The sequence below is a fragment of the Mus musculus genome, chromosome X (genome assembly GCF_000001635.26).
Source record: "Mus musculus strain C57BL/6J chromosome X, GRCm38.p6 C57BL/6J".
Taxonomy (NCBI): Eukaryota; Metazoa; Chordata; class Mammalia; order Rodentia; family Muridae; genus Mus; species Mus musculus.
The window spans coordinates 103,446,338-103,460,316 of NC_000086.7; the positions used below are offsets into that span (position 1 = coordinate 103,446,338).

The 13,979-nt window shown below is 46.8% G+C and overlaps 1 non-coding gene across 1 annotated transcript in view, besides 2 other annotated features; it reads left to right on the forward strand.

The window, feature by feature from the left end:
- Nucleotides 1–2,152: part of a biological region, named in NCBI's record as "origin of replication in Tsix", that runs on past the window's edge.
- Nucleotides 1–13,979, forward strand: part of Tsix (X (inactive)-specific transcript, opposite strand) — a 53,441-nt gene that overhangs the window by 14,821 nt on the left and 24,641 nt on the right. Inside the window, exons 2-3 of the transcript NR_002844.2 lie at nt 1,307–1,634; nt 1,868–1,977. This is a non-coding gene — a non-coding RNA (X (inactive)-specific transcript, opposite strand). The remainder of the gene's footprint in view (nt 1–1,306; nt 1,635–1,867; nt 1,978–13,979) is intronic.
- Nucleotides 1,981–2,152: an origin of replication, noted in NCBI's record as "amplicon 31; peak of nascent strand synthesis detected by PCR of size-fractionated nascent DNA". NCBI's record gives the evidence for it as "EXISTENCE:fractionation evidence [ECO:0000100][PMID:16648467]".

Genomic DNA, 13,979 nt, shown 5'->3' on the forward strand with positions numbered 1-13,979 from the left:
ATGTGAAAGATGCTAGAATTCTTTTTTGTTTGTTTGTTTTGTTTTGTTGGTTTTTTTGGTTTGTTTTTGTTTTTGTTTTTCGAGACAGGGTTTCTCTATATAGCCCTGGCTGTCCTGGAACTCGCTTTGTAGACCAGGCCGGCCTCGAACTCAGAAATCTGCCTGCCTCTGCCTCCTGAGTGCTGGGATTAAAGGCGTGCGCCGCCACCACCTGGTGAAAGGCTCTAATTCTTTTAATATTTCAGACCTGGATGGTATAGAGGGCTTTTGCCAAAATATCACATTCTTGGGGATTTTTGTATTCATTTTACTTGAAGAATCTGCCTTTTTCACTCAGAGGGTTTTTTGTTTCCTCCCTTGGGCTACATCCTATTTCTTTGCAAAGAAGTTCTCCTCATTTTCTACTTTTATAAAATTTGTATCACATACCAGCAAAGCTTTGGGGACTGAAAATTGACATTGGGGTTAAAATGATGGTACAGTGGCTAAGAGCAGTGGCTGCATTTGCAGAGGACCCAGGTTCGATTCCCAAACACTCGAGTACCAGCTCACAGACGCCTGTACCTCCAGCTGCAGGGAGATCTGATGCTCTCATCCGGCCTCTATGGGCTCTGCACACACCCACACACATAAAATAAAAATATTTTTAAAAAATTCTTTGAAAAGAAAATTGGGTTATTATGTGGCAGGAGGATTTTCTTTTCTGTTCCAGTCTAATTGGTGCTCTATAAGCTTCTTGTGTGCTTATAGGTATCTAGGTGTGTTTATAGGTATCTTGTGTGTTTATAGGTATCTTGTGTGTTTATAGGTATCTTGTGTGTTTATAGGTACCTAGGCAGATTGCTCAGTTTGCATTGATACTGACTGTTATACATTTTTTGAAATTTGGATATGTACAGTTTAAGGAAAATTTTTCTCTAGGACATTAAGTCTCTTGTCAATTGAAGGAGAAGTATATCAATCCATTACAGTAGGTTTCCCTCAAACCCAGTCTTTGAGACCGTAAGAGTTTAAGAGAGGGGGCAGGAGGAGGCAAGACTGGGGAGGAAAGGGTTGGGGTGCAGGCAGTCTGCCACAAACCAAACAAATGAGACTGTGTTGGAGCTGAGCCTGGCAGCTTTGGTCTCTGGGTTTCCAGCATTCCAACACTCACCAAGGGCCATTCGACCAGGCAAGCTGCTACCTGCTGGCCTAGCTTTCCCAGCTCTCAAAGGCAAATGGGCTCAGGTTGCAGCCATTCTTTTCTGTGACTCCCACAAGGTCCATGCTCTGTTCCCCTAAGCTCTGCCCCCTCTTCTCTGCGCAGGTGGTCAAGTGTGCTAACCACACCCTCTCAGCAGGATCCCGCGCCTCAAGAGCCTTAGGTCCCGCCCCACACTCCCTCAAACCCTCAGTGCAGCGCTTGTGTCAGGCGCAATCTCGCAAGATCCGGTGAGGCGCTACGTCGTGCTCCACTCGGTCCCAAAAGTACCTGCAAGCGCTACACACTTGCGCTCGGCGCCCTTGCTCTGTTCTCACTTTCCGAGATATCCACGCATCTTGAGTCCTGCATCCACTCCCGGGAGGCGGCTGCGGCAAGCGCGTGATGGAAGAAGAGCGTGATAGCCAGCTAGACAGGTGGCCAGAGCGGAGCGGTGGGTGAGATGCGGGCTAAGGAGAGGGCAGATGCCTAAAGTGCCTGCGGGACGGTGGAGAGGTGCCCGAAGTCCTTGTTGGGGTGGTGGAGAGGTGGCTGAAATTCTTGCGGGATAGTGGGGCGATGGCTAAGTGCTTGCAGGACAGTGGGGCGATGGCTAAGTGCTTGCGGGACAGGGGAGAGGTGGCTAAGTGCTTGCGGGACAGTGGGACAGTGGCAAAGTGCTTTCAGGACAGTGGAGCGATGGCTACGTGCTTGCGGGACAGCGGAAGAGATGGTTAAAGTGATTGCCAAGCAGCAGAAAGATTCCTAAAATGCTTGCCAGCTATGCGGAGATGAAGGTAAAATGCCTGCGTAGTCCCGAACCGATAGTTAAAATGCCTGCCGCATAACGGAGGAATAACTAAAATGTCTGCTGGGTCCTGGAGCCAAAATTTAAAATGTCTGTCCCTTACAGGTGGTTAGACTACCGGTCAGGGACCTGGAAAGATAGCTAACATACATGCCACGTTCCCGGACTAATGGCTCAAATGGATGCCTGGGACTGGGAGACTTTACTAAAATGCCTACCACCGGGGACCTGGGCTATCACTAAAATGCCTGCCACCGGGTACTGGGAGGTCACTAAAATGTCTGCCACGGGGTACTTGGGCTATCACTAAAATGCCTGCCACCGGGTATCTGGGCTATCACTAAAATGCCTGCCACCGGGGACCTGGGAGGTCACTAAAATGCCTGCCACCGGGGACCTGGTAGGTCACTAAAATGCCTGCCACCGGGGATCTGGGAGGTCACTAAAATGCCTGCCGTCGAGGATCTGGGCTATCACTAAAATGCCTGCCACCGGGGATCTGGGAGGTCGCTAAAATGCCTGCCACCGCTTACTGGGAGGTCACTAAAATGTCTGCCACGGGGGACTTGGGCTATCACTAAAATGCCTGCCACCGGGGACCTGGTAGGTCACTAAAATGCCTGCCACCGGGGATCTGGGAGGTCACTAAAATGCCTGCCGTCGAGGATCTGGGCTATCACTAAAATGCCTGCCACCGGGGATCTGGGAGGTCGCTAAAATGCCTGCCACCGCTTACTGGGAGGTCACTAAAATGTCTGCCACGGGGGACTTGGGCTATCACTAAAATGCCTGCCACCAGGGATCTGGGAGGTCACTAAAATGCCTGCCACCGGGGATCTGGGCTATCACTAAAATGTCTGCCACTGGGGATCTGGAAGATCGCTAAAATGCCTGCCACCGGGGACCTGGGCTATCACTAAAATGCCTGCCACCGGGGACCTGGGCTATCACTAAAATGTCTGCCACTGGGGATCTGGAAGATCGCTAAAATGCCTGCCACCGGGGACCTGGGCTATCACTAAAATGCCTGCCACCGGGGACCTGGGCTATCACTAAAATGTCTGCCACTGGGGATCTGGAAGATCGCTAAAATGCCTGCCACCGGGGACCTGGGCTATCGCTAAAATGCCTGCCACCGGGGACCTGGGCTATCACTAAAATGCCTGCCGCCGCCAGGGACCTGGGGAGATCGCTAAAATCCCTGCCTTATAACCAACCCCTAGAGGTCGACTAAAATGTCTGCTGGGCAGAGCAGAGGTGATGAAAATGTCTGGGATAGCGTAGAGATGGTTGGCTAAAATGTTACAGGTAGATATGCAAAGCGTTCAATAAGCCTGGCGTGGGTAATAAACTGCAGTCTAGAGCGGAAAAGAAAGTTAAGGGCGTGACTTGTAGCAGGGTCTAGAATCCACACACTCACATCAGGGAAAGCCTCGTGTCCGAAAAACTCTTTGGAATAGTCTTAATATTTTAATATTGCTCAAGCCAAATTCAGCAATACTACCTCACCGCACGTGTCTTTTTCAGGTAAGATTTTTGCTCTTTTTTTTTTTTTTTGGTAACAATTTTCCCGCCATGTGATTATGCTAAAAACCAATGGGATTCTACCTCCGCTTTAGTGGGGTTTTCTGATTGTACGCGTTTGGATTAAAGTTGATGAAAGAATGTGGGGGGGGGGCACAGATTCAGAAAAGTGGAAAAATTACTGGTAGCGTGTGAAGTAACCAAGAACGAGTAACTAAGTCTGCGATAACTTTCTTTGAGAAGCCTTGGAAGTTGAGACCTAAAATTTTGGTACTGCGTTCCGTTTATTTCCGAGGTACATAATGACCCGATCTCTGGTATCGTTGAAATTCGAAAATAATCTGAGTGCTTTGAAAACCCATTAAGTTTCTACTATCTGGGACAAGGAGTATTTTCGGGGTGGGGGTGGCGGGCAAGGCAAAACAATTCTCAGTGGTTCGTATCTGAAAAATCATATTCTTATTTACTATAGGCACGGAAAATCCCTCCCGGTAGTGTTTATTCAGTGTGTTCAGACGAGCAAACAATGGCACTAAGGAATGAATCCAGTTTAGAAAGGAGGGAAATTAACAATCAGCTTTGGTTTTGATGCGGATTTGGGGTGAATTTTGTTTTTTGTTTTTTTTTTAATGCCTTATTTCTGAGACAAGGTCTCAGTAAATAACCTCAAACTCGCAAAGCTCTGCCTGCCACTGCCTTCAGTGGGACAGTGCCGATTTTAAAGGCTTCTGCCGCCATGTTTGGATTAATGTTCAGTTTTCAATTCGGAAGAGAAGAAAGATTTGCAAAGTACTGATTTTGTAATACCTATGCAAATTCTTACCTGTGTTAGTAGGCAGACAAACACTGACTCCCCAGAATATACTAATATACTATATTACATTGGAGGAAGAAACTGAGGTTTCTAATCAATCGACCTTGAGATAAAAAGATTCCCCTAGAAGGTAAGGTGTTGTTTCATTGAAATGGCAGGGATAAAAGATTGACAAAGACTCTACATCCGGCTATAGACATAGAGGAAGGCAATTACTAGCTAAGAAATTTGAAGCTAAAAAGGGCAGGGAAATGAATTCTCTAAAACTTACAGAAGGAATAATTTCAATTTAATTTCAAATAATAATTTCAATTTCAACTAGGTGTCTCACACTGAACTTCTGACTTCTAAAATTATAAGGTTATAGATCTGTGTTGCTTTAAGCCACCAAGTTTGTTGGGGGCTTAAACAAATACAGCACTGTAGTGCTACCTGTGTCTCTGTATCTTCGTAGAGGTTAAGGTGGTTATGAAGACATCCAGAAAAGGAATCATGAGATAGGCTAAGGCACAGAGTATGTCTTTTATTTACAGTTTCTTTGTAGAACACCTTTACCTAATGTCTTAATCAGCTAATTAGCATAGTAAAATACAACTTTGGGTAGTTAGAGAACAAATAGTGTGTCATAGCTCAAGAGGCTAGACCTCTCTAAAATGGAGGTTGGGTTCTGGTGTTATCCCTTCCTGTCTTCCTGGATTGTGAATGGCTGCCTTCTGGCTGCCCTGCGTCTGGTAAAGAGACAGACAGGTTTAGGCTCCATTCTTAAGACCTCATTTGATTTGAAATTACGTCTTTTATTTAAAGGTTTTATGTACATATGCAGTCAAATTCGAATGGTTTCTTTCTTGCGCTTGTGTGTGTGTGTGTGTGTGTGTGTGTGTGTGTGTGTGTTCATTTTTGAGACAGCATTTCTCTATGTAACAGCCCTGGTGTCTTGGAACTAGCTCTGTAGACCAGGCTGGCCTCAAACTCACAGAGATCCTCCTGCTTCTCCCTTCTTTTCTTGTGCTGTTGAATAGAAATAGCCTCAGATCTGGTGAATAATGAGTTGATTACTCAAAAACAAAGTTGGAAGCTTGTTTACATGTGCTGATATTGGCATGCCTGAAGCAGCCAGACAGCTTTTTCTGTGCAATGTAAGTAGGGTCTTCTACTGAAATCCATTTGGAATTATATATACTCTATAGGTCTACTTTATTATTATTTTAGATTTTACGTGTATGAGTGTTCTGCTTGTTTGCATGTTTGTGAATCATGTGTATGCCTGTTGGGCACCAATGTCAGAAGAGGGTTTGCTAGGATCCCTGGAACTGGAGTTATAGATGGTTATGAGCCACAATGTGGGTGTTGGAAATCAAACCAGGTCCTCTGTGAGAACAGAAAGTGCTCACATTAAAAAATAGTAGTTATAGCTGGGCAGGTGGCTCACACTTGTTAGCACTTTAAAGGCAGAGGCAGAAAGGGATTGCAGCTAGTTCAAGACTAGCTTGGGCTACACAGTCAGTTCCTGACCAACTTGGCTAGAAAACACATGTTTTTGTTTTGTTTTGTTTTGTTTTGTTTTTAAGTAAACATCTGAGCTTACTATTTAAACACACACACACATGAGGGCATAGCCGCATTCAATTCATAGCAAATAATAAAACTTTTATCAATAAAAACTTATCAGGTCCTTGTATAATGAAAATGAAAGTTGACGAATAAACATGAAAGCCCAAGAAATTAGAATAAGGCTGGAAGTGAAAGTCCAAGGTAAATGGAATTATAGGGGAAAGTGATGGTTTGAATGTTGATGGTAATTGAGGAGACTACACATAGAAAACATTTAAGGCAGGCATTGGCATAAGTGAGGATTTGATTGGGAAGACTAACTCACTTTAGACAAATGGGTGGATGGTGTCTTTATCAGAGTGCTATGTTCAAACATACCCTTAAATTGACTTTTCATCCTCAAGATTTCTTATGCCAGGAATTCCTTTTAGTGTTGGATTTTACTACCAGTGGTAAAAATATGAAAGTAGGGTTGTTTTGTTTTGTTTTGTTTCGTTTTGTTTCACACACACACACATACACACACACACACACACACACACACACACACACACAATTGTTTTTTTGTTTTGTTTTGTTTTTTTGGTTTTTCAAGACAGGGTTTCTCTGTGTAGTCCTGGCTGTCCTGGAACTCACTCTGTAGATCAGGCTGGACTTGAACTCAGAAATCCGCCTGCCTCTGCCTCCTGAGTGCTGGGATTAAAGGCATGCGCATGCGGCACCACACCCTGCTCACAATTGTTTTTAAATATGTGTGTCTGAGGCATTGGCCCCCTGGAGATGGAGTGACAGAGGCTTGTGAGCTACCTGACTTAGGTGCTTGCTAGCAAACTCAGGTCCTCTCAGCAAGAGCAACATGTGCTGCTAACTGCTGAGCTCTTCTTCCACCTTTGTTCTTTTGAGACGCAGTCTCATGCAGTACAGCTGGCTTTGAGTTTGCTCCGTAGCCAACGCTGACCTTGCCCTTCCTGCCTCCACCTTCCAAGTGTTGGGTTTTCCCTATATTTAATATTTATTTATTCCTTGGCAATTTCATACATGCATTCACTCGTACTTCTCCCCCACTCCCTACACATCCCGAAGCTGTCTTCCTATAACCTTAATGAGGTCTCCTTTTAAAATAATAATAATAATATAATAATAATAACAACCCTGTGAGTCCAGTTAGCAGTGCTTGCTGGAATGTTGGCTAATCTTGTCGGAATCGTATGCAGGTAGCCACAGCCGCAGTACGCTTGTGAGGGCGGCAGCCAGCATTTTCACAGCTTGCCTCCCCATCTTTAGCTCTCATGTTCTTTCCAGCCCTGCTTCCACGATGTTCCATGGGCCTTGGGCAGTGTGTGGGTTGCTATAGACACCTTGTTTGGAGCTAAGCATGCAATTGTTGCTCAGTCTCAGGCCAGCTCTGAGTCTGCATTAGCTGCTCCTCCTTGCAGAAGAAACTTCTCTGGCCAAGGTCGAGGAGAGTACAGTATTGATTTGTTCTTGAGATAGAGTTTTCCAGGGTAGCCCTGGCTGGCTCACTATATAGTATAGCCCAGGCTGGTCTCAAACTCACAGTGATCGACCTGCCTCTGCTTGCCAAGTGCTGGGATTAAAAGCACGTCCCTCTCTGCCTGGCTCGACTTATTTTTTGACATGGGGACTCACTGCCTGGTGTCCCCCTCCTCCTATAGCCTCAAAATGGCTGAGCAAGAGTCAGGTAACTTGCTTCTCTGCCATTCCTGAAGCCCTGTGTTCCATCCGGAACCTGCATAAACCAGGTGAGGGGTGTGCTTGTAGTCACAGCACTGAGGTCAAGGCAGAAGTGTCAGAAATTCAAGGTCATCCTATCTACAAAGAGAATTTGAGACCAGCCTGGGCTACAAGACCCTGTCTCAAAACGTACAAACAAGCAAACAAACAAAAAACAAATTCAGGAGCTGGAGAGACGGCTCAGTAGTTAAGAGCACTGACTGTACTTCTAAAGGTCCTGAGTTCAATTCCCAGCAACCACATGGTGGCTTACAACCGTCTGTAATGGGATCTGGTGCCCTCTTCTGGTATATCTGAAGACAGCAACAGTGTACTAATATAAATAAAATAAATAAACCTTTAAAAAAACAAAAAACAAATTCAGGGGCTCCAGAAGAGTAGCAAATGTTCTTGGTAACCACTGAGCCATCTTTCCAGCTCTCCTGTCCTTCTTTCTTTCCTTCCTTCCTTTCTTTTTCTTCTCCTCTCCCCTCCTCTCCTCTCCCCTCCCCTCCTCCCCTCCCCCCTCCTCCTCCTCCTCCTCCTCTTCTTCTTCCTCTCTCTCTCTCTCTCTCTCTCTCTCTCTCTCTCTCTCTCCTCTTTCTTTCTTTTTTTTTTTGAGACAGAGTCTCATGACATTGCCCAGGATAGACCCAATTCTTCATCTTCTTGCTCTAAATCTCCCAAGTGCCGCGGTTACAGGCCCTTGCCTCCAACACCAGCTGGTTCCTAGGTTCTAGATAGCTATTCCAAGTAGGTAGATGCGAGGGATATCCAATTATAGTTTGCTTCATTTCCCTAGTGGGAATAGAGAATAAGGCCTTGTTTATTTACTTACTTTTAAAGGCTCTCATGTAGCCCAGCCCAGCCTTGAATTCTGATCCATGGTCCACCACCTCCAGGCTTGCAATGCCTACTGGCTTTTTTCAGACCTGTAGTCTTTTGTTGTTCGGTGTGTATGTATGTATTTATTTAGTGCATTGGTGTTTTGCCTGAATGTAAGTCTGTATGAGGGTGTCAGATACCCTGGAACTGGACTTACAGACAGTTGTGAGCTGCCATGTGGGTGCTGGGAATTGAACCACAACCACGGTCCGGTCCGGAAGAGCAGCCAGCATTCTTAACCAATGAGCCATTTCTCCAGCCCCTTTGTTTGTTTGTTTTTTAGGGACCAGTAAATTAATTTTAAACCTAGAAAGCCCTCCCTTGTCTACAGAATTCTTTTAGTTATTCTTTCTATTGGAACTGAGCTTAGGGTGAGTGCTTGGTTAGGGTAGTGCTTGGTTAGGGTGAGTGTTTGGTTAGAGTGAGTGCTTGGTTAGGGTGCATGCTTGGTTAGGGTGAGTGCTTGGTTAGGGTAGTGCTTGGTTAGGGTGAGTGTTTGGTTAGAGTGAGTGCTTGGTTAGGGTGCATGCTTGGTTAGGGTGAGTGCTTGGTTAGGGTGCATGCTTGGTTAGGGTGAGTGCTTGGTTAGGGTGCATGCTTAGTTAGGGTGAGTGCTTGGTTAGGGTGAGTGCTTGGTTAGGGTGAGTGCTTGGTTAGGGTGAGTGCTTGGTTAGGGTGAGTGCTTGGTTAGGGTGAGTGCTTGGTTACAGTGTGTGCTTGGTTAGGGTGAGTGCTTGGTTAGGGTGCATGCTTGGTTAGGGTGAGTGCTTGGTTAGGGTGCATGCTTGGTTAGGGTGAGTGCTTGGTTAGGGTGCATGCTTGGTTAGGGTGAGTGCTTGGTTAGGGTGAGTGTTTGGTTAGGGTGAGTGCTTGGTTAGGGTGTATGCTTGGTTAGGGTGAGTGCTTGATTAGGGTGAGTGCTGGGTTAGGGTGAGTGCTCGGTTAGGGTGAGTGCTCGGTTAGGGTGTGTGCTCGGTTAGGGTGAGTGCTTGGTTAGGGTGAGTGCTTGGTTAGGGTGAGTACTTGGTTAGGGTGAGTACTTGGTTAGGGTGAGCGCTTGGTTAGGGTGTGTGCTTGGTTAGGGTGAGTGCTTGGTTAGGGTGAGTGCTTGGTTAGGGTGAGTGCTTGGTTAGGGTGAGTGCTTGGTTAGGGTGAGTGCTTGGTTACAGTGTGTGCTTGGTTAGGGTGAGTGCTTGGTTAGGGTGCATGCTTGGTTAGGGTGAGTGCTTGGTTAGGGTGCGTGCTTGGTTAGGGTGAGTGCTTGGTTAGGGTGCATGCTTGGTTAGGGTGAGTTCTTGGTTAGGGTGAGTGCTTGGTTAGGGTGTGTGCTTGGTTAGGGTGAGTGCTTGGTTAGGGTGAGTGCTTGGTTAGGGTGAGTGCTTGGTTAGGGTGAGTGCTTGGTTAGGGTGAGTGCTTGGTTAGGGTGAGTGCTTGGTTAGGGTGAGTGCTTGGTTAGGGTGAGTGCTTGGTTAGGGTGAGTGCTTGGTTAGGGTGAGTGCTTGGTTAGGGTGAGTGCTTGGTTAGGGTGAGTGCTTGGTTAGGGTGAGTGCTTGGTTAGGGTGAGTGCTTGGTTAGGGTGAGTGCTTGGTTAGGGTGAGTGCTTGGTTAGGGTGAGTGCTTGGTTAGGGTGAGTGCTTGGTTAGGGTGAGTGCTTGGTTAGGGTGAGTGCTTGGTTAGGGTGAGTGCTTGGTTAGGGTGAGTGCTTGGTTAGGGTGAGTGCTTGGTTAGGGTGAGTGCTTGGTTAGGGTGAGTGCTTGGTTAGGGTGAGTGCTTGGTTAGGGTGAGTGCTTGGTTAGGGTGAGTGCTTGGTTAGGGTGAGTGCTTGGTTAGGGTGAGTGCTTGGTTAGGGTGAGTGCTTGGTTAGGGTGAGTGCTTGGTTAGGGTGAGTGCTTGGTTAGGGTGAGTGCTTGGTTAGGGTGAGTGCTTGGTTAGGGTGAGTGCTTGGTTAGGGTGAGTGCTTGGTTAGGGTGAGTGCTTGGTTAGGGTGAGTGCTTGGTTAGGGTGAGTGCTTGGTTAGGGTGAGTGCTTGGTTAGGGTGAGTGCTTGGTTAGGGTGAGTGCTTGGTTAGGGTGAGTGCTTGGTTAGGGTGAGTGCTTGGTTAGGGTGAGTGCTTGGTTAGGGTGAGTGCTTGGTTAGGGTGAGTGCTTGGTTAGGGTGAGTGCTTGGTTAGGGTGCATGCTTGGTTAGGGTGAGTGCTTGGTTAGGGTGAGTGCTTGGGTTTCCAGCAGTATGCCAGAGACTTCCAAGCCAGCCAGGACTGCAATGTGAGACCCTGACTCAAAAATGAAAGAAAAACAAAAGCAAAAACAATTGTCTCTGTGTGTGCTTAGTTTAATCTTATCCACTCCACCTTCTCTCCCTGATAGGAGACAAATTTTGGTTCGAGTAAAGCACAGAGGAACTAATTAACCTGAGATTACTTGCAGAATAGCCCTTCCTGACCCTTGAAGGCGCCATGTTATTACACGTTGCTGTCTCTTCTATCTACAGCTCTATTTCTTCCTCTTCTTTATTCTTGTGCCAGCTTCACCTCACTGTGCCATTGTGCCGGGAGGGCAGTTTTAATGGCCACTTGCCTGCCCTCTCCTGACCTTGCGCAAGGACCTGGGTTGAGGGGAGGGCTTTGGGTGCCGTGGGCTCCTCGTGTTCCCAGGCCCTGCTGGGCCCAGGTGCAACATGGTGGCTTCCCGCCCCGGAATGGGAGGAGTGGACTCTGCCTCTGTCATTCTCCAGTCGGGGGAAGTGCTGGCTCAGGCTCTGCAACCACAGTGCAGATGGGAGAGGGGCCATGGGACAGAAAGGCAAGGACCCTCAGTGCTAGCAGCTGCTGGCTTTGTGACCCATACCCAGCCCAGCTCCTGCCTCCCTCTTGGATGGCAGGGACAGTCTGGGAACTTCTACCTGATCCTCACATCTATTCTCTCTTTCCAGAAGCCTCAGAAGGAGTCTCCCTGCCCCTGAGTTTCCAAAGCTCCTCACCCAGGGGGAATAAGGATGCCCATGCATAGCAAGAACCTGTCACTTGCAGGTTGCCTGGAAGACCCGGGCAGCTCACAACTCATGCCTTGGACCTTAACTGCCTGTTTCTAGTTGAGGAACCCAGGCTGAGGAAACCAAGTTATATCACCAAGAGCATTTATTCTAGCAAACCATGAAGGGGCTCATGTGTGCCTCTTCAATACCTATGAAAAATTTATAATAAAAAATCCTATTTAAAGCCGGGCGTGGTGGCGCACGCCTTTAATCCCCAGCACTCCGGAGGCAGAGGCAGACGGATTTCTGAGTTCGAGGCCCTGGCTGTCCCTCTACCACTGAGCCACATCCTTACTTAGCCCAGATCCCGCCTTTGAAGAATCGCAGTGTTTGGCTTCTAAATGACCAGGGTGACAGTCAGACGAGGGAGTCCAGTGCTGCTGACCCGTGCAGCGACCCTAGCCATCAGGGCAAGGATGCTGGCAGCCCTCCTCTTGACTCTTTTTCGTTCGTTCCTTCCTTCCTTCTTTTGTGTGATGCGTATTGTATATGAATGTGGATGGTGTGTGTACACGTTTGTGGGTGAGGGTTGCACAGAGCATAATGGAGTCAGAGGACAACTTCAGGTGTGCATCTGGCCTTCCACGTTGTTTATGAGAGCATCTCTCTCTCTCTCTCTCTCTCTCTCTTTCTTCCTTTCTATTTTTTAAAACATTTTGTTTTACATAAGTACACTGTTGCTGACTTCAGACGCACCAGAAGAGGGCATCAGATCCCATTACAGGTGGTTGTGAGCCACCATATGGTTGCTGGGATTTGAACTCAGGACCTCTGGAAGAGCATCCAGTGCTCTTAACCTGAGCCATCATCTCTCCAGCTCAGACAGGTCTTTTGTTTTGTTTTTGTTTTTTCGAGACAGGGTTTCTCTGTGTAGCCCTGGCTGTCCTGGAACTCACTCTGTAGACCAGGCTGGCCTCGAACTCAGAAATCCGCCTGCCTCTGCCTCTGGAGTGCTGGGATTAAAGGCGTGCGCCACCACGCCCGGCTTTAAATAGGGTTTTTTATTAGAAATTTTTCATAGGTATATAGAATGCATTCTGCTTACTCTTCCACTTTCAATTTCCCTCCCGCCCTGGCCAGCACCCCTTATTCCTTACAAAATGTCTCTGTCATATTTGCTAGTTTTATTTTGTTTAGTGTTTCATAGTTCACCCCAGACATAGTTTGGAACTATTAAATACTCATCAGTGGATACGTTTGAGTGCCCCGTGTCCCAATCCTTTAGTTGCCAGTAATAAATGGTAAGGTTTCATGGGCTTCTTGGAGTTGGGCCAATGCTATTTTCCAAAGATGTTAAGATTTACCATAATAGATTCTTGTACCTGCCTCACTCACACTCGCTTGCAGTACCTGTCTATCTTTCTCTTCTTGCCAATCACATTGTAGATGAGGCTTTTGTGGTTTTGTTGGCTCCTTGTATTAGCATAAGGTGAACTGATTTCAGGTAAAATGTTGTTGCTTTTCTGGCCCATTCATTGGATGGAAACGAAGGCCCGGTTTTGTTGGAGCACTTCTACTGGTTAGCAATGGCTAGGCAGAGCCATGTCTAACAGTACAAACTCTCTCCTGAGAGAATTTATCTTTTCTCCTAGACGCAATTTTGTCACTTTGAATTTTAGAACTATCAGAGGCCCCTTTCTCTATTCAAGGACTTCTTGACAGCCATGTTCTTTCTTTTCATTTCATCTTACCAGTACTCCCACTTTTGAGCCTCAATATTTTGCTTCTCGTGATCTTATTAGATTTGTGTTCTCATAATCTTTCTCCTGAACAACTTAGGCTCTAAGTTATGAGACCTCAAATTACCCAAGGAACTGGCTAGGCCTGCCTGGTGGTGTAGGCCTTTAATCCGAGCACTCCTGAGTCAGTAGCAGACAGTGCTCTATGGATTTAGGGCCAGCCTAATCTACATGGACTTCAGGCTAGCCAGATGGCCAGGGCAACATAACCAATTTCATTACATAGGGAATTAAAACTGAGGTATCTGGTATGATAAAAGGGCCACTGAGTTAGAAACTATCATCTGAAAAGCAGGCTTAGTGGTACAAGCCTGTAATTCTAACACAGGAGGATCAGGAGCTCAGAGTCATTCCGGCTACTTAGGGACTTGGAGGCTAGCCTAGTTCTGGCTCCATGCAAAGGAAAAGGGGAATGTGGCAGTGGTTAAGATACCATAATAGATTCTTGTACCTGCCTCACTCACACTCGCTTGCAGTACCTGTCTATCTTTCTCTTCTTGCCAATCACATTGTAGATGAGGCTTTTGTGGTTTTGTTGGCTCCTTGTATTAGCATAAGGTGAACTGATTTAAGAGCACTAACTGCTCTTCCAGGGGATCTGAATTACATTCCGGCTACACACAAGATGGCGTCTGTAACTTGGTTTCCTTGGGATCCGACACCCTCTGCTGGCCTACACGGGTATAACACCCAAACCTAATGCATAGACAA